This window comes from Triticum dicoccoides, chromosome 5A, assembly GCF_002162155.2.
Source record: "Triticum dicoccoides isolate Atlit2015 ecotype Zavitan chromosome 5A, WEW_v2.0, whole genome shotgun sequence".
In the NCBI taxonomy this organism is placed as follows: Eukaryota; Viridiplantae; Streptophyta; class Magnoliopsida; order Poales; family Poaceae; genus Triticum; species Triticum dicoccoides.
In genome coordinates this window covers 323,279,249-323,286,523 of record NC_041388.1, presented here as the reverse complement: position 1 = coordinate 323,286,523, position 7,275 = coordinate 323,279,249, and positions in this window count along the sequence as shown.

Genomic DNA, 7,275 nt, shown 5'->3' with positions numbered 1-7,275 from the left:
CAGATCCCAAATTGGGAGGGGGGAGGAGAGGAGCGTGGGTGCGTGCGGGGAAGTGTGGGGGGGGGTCTGGTGGTTAGGGTTCGGGTGTGTGGGGTGGCCTAATAGGCCAGGGGGCAGGATGGGGTGGGCCGGTTGGGCCGTGTGGGATGGGCCGAGGCCCATGGGGAGCAGGGGGGCGTTCTCATTTCCTTTTCTTTTTGTTAGTTTTGTTTTTCCTTTCTTATTTTTCTTTTATTCTGTTTTATCTCTGTTTCCTATTGTTTTAGTTTTTGTAAAATATATACCAGGCATCTAATCTAGTATTTCAATTTAGTCCACTGTCACAAAAAGTCTAGTCCCCAAATAATTTAGTTTGATATTTTATTAATTAGTAAAGGCATTGAAATAATTAGGTTTGCTACTATTTAAATCATTTTAGTGCAGTTAAGCATTTCATAAAAGTTTGGTTTCACCACCACAATCACCTATGCATTTTCTGGCACGACACGAACATTTTAGTTTCATTGTTTGAAAACTTTTGTTGTTTGCCTGATTTTTTAATTTGGATTCGAATCGGTTTCAATCTAACGCGAGATCAGCAACGGTAATTGAGGTGACGTGGCGTCATTAGTAGAGGTTCACTATAGCTTAAGTATCCAGGCGTCACAATTCTCCTCCACTACAAGAAATCTCGTCCCGAGATTTAAGAGGGCTCTAAGGGGAAAGGTTTGGTTACGAAATTCTAACGAATCTTCTCGGTCTTGGTTGCTCCTCTCGAAGTGGTCGATCCATTATATTGATGTCTTCATTTTTCTGCGTCAGGTCATCAAGATGAAGTCGACATCCTTTCTTTGGGGGTTCCATCGTACTTACGAAAGAATAAGGGGGTTATTCCGGGAGAACAAACCTCTACAAGGTTGACTATCTGGTCGATAACATCGGGGAAGGTGGTAGAAAGTAACTCTCGAATTGAAACTTAAGAAAATATCAAGAGCAAAGTAATGAGGTTTCATGGGAAGTTTCGAGCGAGCAGGCAACCGTTCGATGCCTGAAACAGGGCGTGAAAGGGGCTCAAAGCAATCGGGAATAAGTATTGCGTCCGGTAACATATTTGATGATCCCTCGGAAGGTGGCTCGTGAATTACATACGAGGCCACACGCGAGGAACAACCTTGGGAACAGGGGGTGCAGGAGAGTCAGGTTTCGATCCTGTGGAACTGTGGGTTATGGGCCCATCATGTGGTCCAAAAGTAGGAAGGACGCCGACATATTGCATGGTCATGGTAGCAAGGCATGGCAGAGGATAGCCTATCAGTTATGTTGGCAACAACGTTGGTACCAAGGGCGAGGGACGAAGAGAACCATTTTCTTGCTCGTTGAACGAGGCGGACCAATAGGCAAAGTTCTCGTCCATCGGGGGTTACCAGGATGTCGTTAGCAATAGTAACAGGGTCACACTAACAGAGTTGTAAACCGAGGTGTTTACCTAAGCAGGAGAATATTACTGCTTAGATCATATAGATCACAAGAAACATTAACCCAACAAATGGAAAGAAAAATATGATTATCAGATTAAACAGAACAATGGAAAGGAAAATGTGTTTAAACACATATTTCAAAGGTATAACCTTCGGAAGGATGAGCAGAGCATGATATCCATGACATGATATTATGTAGTAAACTCTTTAGGTAGGGGAGAGAATTTTCATGATATTACCCATACAGCGGTGTTTGGATAATCGACCAGGAAACATTTAGCATTGGGCTTCAACCGTTTTTGTTGAAAATTGGAGTACCATAGACATGCTTCGAGATAGCATTGACATGGCCGTCAAGCAAAGATTACACTTTGGATACACGAAGGATCCATCAGGAACAACTTATAGAATAAGCCTTACAATTTCCTCATGGAAGAATGGACAATCTTGCTAAAAGGAAGAACTATAACAATAGGCCCTCCAGCCAGGTGTGCTAGGCATGACATCACCTTACCGGGTCATATAAAGACCAACGCTATAACTCTTGGAAAATGAGTCCCAACCATCATATCTGACCGGGATCCATATCTGATTGGTGTCAGGATACTTCAGACTCAGGATGCCTGAGAAGAAAAGGTGCAACACGATTTGACGAGATGACATTGTGAGATTCTCAGAAATGATCTATGGAAGTGAGCTCTGAAACAAGAGTTCTTCAGTAAACCAAGGAGAGGATGAGGAGGTGGCTGATAGGCTCAGCAACAAATCATCAAGATTTCCAAAGGATTGATTTCCACAATTATGTGAACAAGGAAATATCATTTGTCGGATCAAATGATATAATGATGTATGCTCGAGGGAAACATACACAACCGAACAATTATAGAAGGGTGCACCCAGGAATCTGGACTAGGTAGCACGATCAATGTTCGAATGATGATTCAATAAGCAATAGACTTAGAATGAAACTATAGACCAATAACTTCAAAGCAATAGGGTTGCTAGAAGTTTAGAATTTACACATCACATACCATTTGTCGGTATTCCGATTAGAAACAACACAGAGACCAAGAAATGAACGCAAAAGGCGAGAGATATTACTATATCAAGAATTCTCAAGAGGTGGTAAAATTACCACGACATTCTTGACATAAAAGGTGGTAATATTCCAAGGTAAAGAAGAACAAATGCTGGATAGCAAGGATCTCAAGGTATAACACAAAACACGAATAAGTTTGTGTTGAACGGAAGGCAATAAAGTGGTCGATGATAACACAAACCATTGAGGGGCGAGGATGGTATTTCTCATCAAGAATTCGATATATAACTTGGAAGAGCTCAGGATGTTGATGATGACCACGACACATTTGTCGAGAGATTTCATGAAGATGTAATCGATTGGCGATGACATCAAGTCAAATGATGATGCAACGAAAGTCAAATAATACTTGAAGAAGAACTCATAAGAAGTTATGCAGTTCCATGATAATCTCGAGATACCAGAGGGGGTAATACTCGATGGCAGATCAAAGTAGAGGTTGGACTGGGGTATTGCTCTACAGAAGACAAGCGCTTAAACTTGCACGCGAAATGGTATTTAAAGGAGAACATGGTCAGAACCACGATTGCAAAAGGCCAGATCCCAGATATAAGATGAACTTATACCAAAGGAATAATTTAATTTAAGAGAAGCTTTAACGATAAGATCTACATCGTTTCCATGGGCATGGACACAAAGTTCAAGGTCGACTCGCACTTCTCCAATGCATAACCTTTCATTCACTTCTCACTTTTGAAGAAGTTGTCGTGTTGAAATTTCATCTGGCAAAATACCAGAAGTGTATGACTCGTGAAAACTTTCGAGTTCACACAGTTTAGAGAAGGCATATGTTCAACCCATAGGGGCTTCTTAGAAACATATACCACAAGTTTCAAGGGTAAATATCACAAGCTCGAAAGTAGAGCAAGGTTGAGAAAGTACATGATACAATTTACCAAAGGCATTATGTATCCGAGGGAAGGCTCACAAGGTTATTGAATATGAAGGACGCTACCGGATAAAATCCATTAAAGGATCTGCCAGTCCATAACAGAGCTGACGTGAGCATCGGCACACAACCAGATGAAGTAACAAGGCAAAGGCATTGGATTATGGAAACAACTGACTAATCCAGAGCTCAAATGCAAAGGAATTATGATTTTCAAATCAAGGGATCAGAAGCGATCTTCTGATTAGGGATGGATAAGTTGAATAGCCTTAGGGGTACAATCGACGGCATTTGGATCTGTTGAGAACCAACTCATGTTTAAAATGACGTCTGAGTCGGAAAGATAATTTAAAAGGACCAACTGATGATTGCGTGCATTCGCACTCATGTTGAATCAAAGGGATCAAAATGACGGTGCCTAAGGATACTAACGAATATAGCCAGACATATGGAAAGCATCCATCATGCAAGCAGACAAGTATTGCAGAGCAATAAGCTACTAAGGATTTTTGGAGGATCAGATAGTATTTCGATGACCATTGTGAAACACATGAACAACTGGGGGATGAGCGGATACTCGATAAGTGCGAGAATTATCTGTAGGGGTATTCAGGTGACAAAGAATAACAAGGCAGTAAGCCCAAAGGATTATCGAAACAACGACGAGTATTAAGGGGTATCTTGTAATAACAAGACCAACCGGGAATAAAAGTAAGAACGACAGGTGTAAGTATTTATCCATAGGGATTTTTTGGTGGTAGGGAATTGCAAAAGCAACAGGCACAAGGTCTCAAGAAAATATCGGAGAGTATCATCAGAATCTTCTGTTGAAGCAGACGACCATCCGTAATGAAAGGGTTCTCCGGCAGGAAGTGGTAACGAGAACCTAGAGTTAGATTTTAGCAAAATCATTTAACCTGAATAGAAGAGAGATCAGAGTCCCAGGGTAAGGATCAAGGAGTAAAAGATCCTAATACCACCCAGATGGCGACGTGGGCCCGTAAGGCACACAACCATGTTAGTAAAAGTTTTTTGTAATGTCTAGACTCAACTTCGGCCAAGGAGTGTGGAAGGGGGATTCCTACAGGCAGTCGGCTCTGATACCAACTTGTGACGCCCCCGATTTGACCGTACACTAATCATACACGCAAACGTGTACGATCAAGATCAGGGACTCACGGAAAGATATCACAACACAACTCTACAAATAAAATAAGTCATACAAGCATCATATTACAAGCCAGGGGCCTCGAAGGCTCGAATACAAGAGCTCGATCAAAGACGAGTTAGCGGAAGCATCAATATCTGAGTACAGACATAAGTTAAACAAGTTTGCCTTAAGAAGGCTAGCACAAACTGAGATACAGATCGAAAGAGGTGCAGGCCTCCTGCCTGGGATCCACCTAAACTACTCCTGGTCGTCGTCAGCGGGCTGCACATAGTAGTAGGCACCTCCCGAGTAGTAGTAGTCGTCATCAACGGCGGCGTCTGGCTCCTGGACTCCAACGTCTGGTTGCAGCAATCAGATATAGGAAAGGGGAAAAGGGGGAGAAAAGCAACCGTGAGTACTCATCCAAAGTACTCGCAAGCAAGGAGCTACACTACATATGTATGCATTGGTATCAAATGGAATAAGGGTATCATATGTGGACTGAACTGCAGAATGCCGGAATAAGAGGGGGATAGCTAGTCCTTTCGAAGACTACGCTTCTGGTAACCTCCATCTTGCAGCAGGAGAAGAGAGTAGATGGTAAGTTCACCAAGTAGCATCGCATAGCATAATCCTAATCGATGATCCTCCCCTTGTCGCCCTGTGAGAGAGCGACCACCGGTTGTATCTGGCACTTGGAAGGGTGTGTTTTATTAATTATCCGGTTCTAGTTGTCATAAGGTCAAGGTACAACTCCAAGTCGTCCTGTTACCGAAGATCACGGCTATTCGAATAGATTAACTTCCCTGTAGGGGTGCACCACATAACCCAACATGCTCGATCCCATTTGGCCGGACACACTTTCCTGGGTCATGCCCGGCCTCGGAAGATCAACACGTCGCAGCCCTATCTAGGAACAACAGAGAGGTCAGCACACCGGTCTAAATCCTATGGCGCAGGGGTCTGGGCCCATCGCCCATTGCACACCTGCACGTTGCGTACGCGGCCGGTGAGCAGACCTAGCAACCTCCATTACAAAGGAAGTTGTGTTACGCGGTCCAACCCGGCGCGCGCCGCTCAGTCGCCGACGTCACGAAGGCTTCGGCTGATACCACGACGTCGAGTGTCCATAACTGTCCCCGCGTAGATGGTTAGTGCGTATAGGCCAGTAGCCAGACTTAGATCAAATACCAAGATCTCGTTAAGCGTGTTATTCTGAAATAACCACGGATGCCGACCAGGGCCAGGCCCACCTCTCTCCTAGGTGGTCTCAACCTGCCCTGTCGCTCAGCCACAAAGTAACAGTTGGGGCCTTCGGCAACTCAGGCCCACCTCTACCGGGATGGAGCCACCTACCCCTTCAGCCCCCAACATCGGAATCACTCGCCGGTACTCCAATGAGCCGACCCGACTTTAATCACCACAAGTATCATATATTATGTATAAGTATATACCCGTGACCACCTCCCAAGTGATCACGGCCCGATAGTATAGCATGGCAGACAGACAAGAATGTAGGGCCACTGATGGTAAACTAGCATCCTATACTAAGCATTTAGGATTGCAGGTAAGGTATCAATAGCTGGAGCAACAATGACATGCTATGCATCGGAATAGGATTAACGGAAAGCAGTAACATGCTACACTACTCTAATGCAAGCAGTAGAGAGAAGAGTAGGCGATATCTGGTGATCAAAGGGGGGGCTTGCCTGGTTGCTCTGGCAAGAGAGAGGGGTCGTCAACTCCGTAGTCGTACTGGGTAGCAGCAGCGTCGGTCTCAGTGTCTAGCGAGAGAAGAGGGGGAAGAAACAATAAATATAATGCAAACAAATGCATGGCGATGCATGACATGGCAAGTAGCGATGCTAGGGGTGCCCTAACGCGGTATGAGGTGATACCGGTGAAGGGGGAAAACATCCGGGAAAATATCCCCGGTGTTTTGCGTTTTCGGACAGATGAATCGGAGGGGGAAAGTTGCGTGTTCGCTATGCTAGGGATGTGTGGCGGACGAACGGGCTGCGTAACCGGATTCGTCTCGTCGTTCTGAGCAACTTTCATGTATAAAGTTTTTGATCTGAGCTATGATTTATTTTCTAAGAATTATTAAAGTTTTAAATGATTTTCTAGAATTCCAATAATTCAAAATAAAAGCAGAATATACTTTTGCCACCTACTGCTATTATAGCCCGTGTGTATGACAGTGGGGCCAGTACGGTGCTGAGTCAGCAGGGTCAATAGTCAACATTGACTGGGTTGACTGGTCAAAACTGGGCTGTGGGGCCCAGGTGTCATTGGGTCATTTTTCTAACAGATTGCTTAAATCAGCCCAATTAGTGGTGGGGCCCTGCTATCATTGACACATTAATTTAATTACAAGTTAAAAAGCTAATTAAGAAATATTTATTAGGTTAATTAATCCGTTAATTTATTAGTTAAACTAACTAATTAATTAATTAATTATTAAATAACCAGGGGGCCGGGCCCCACTGGTTAGTGGGCCAAAGGCCAAACTGGGCGGGGTGCTCAGCGGGTGCGGGCATGGGGTTGCCCGGTCAGAGGCCGAGCCCGGGCGTGGCCGTGCAGAGGTCGGCCGGCCGGAGCTGCGCCCTGCAGTGGCGAGCCGAGGTAGAGGCCGGTCGCGGGAGGGCGGCGCGTGTGCGCAAGGGCGCAGCGAGCAGCG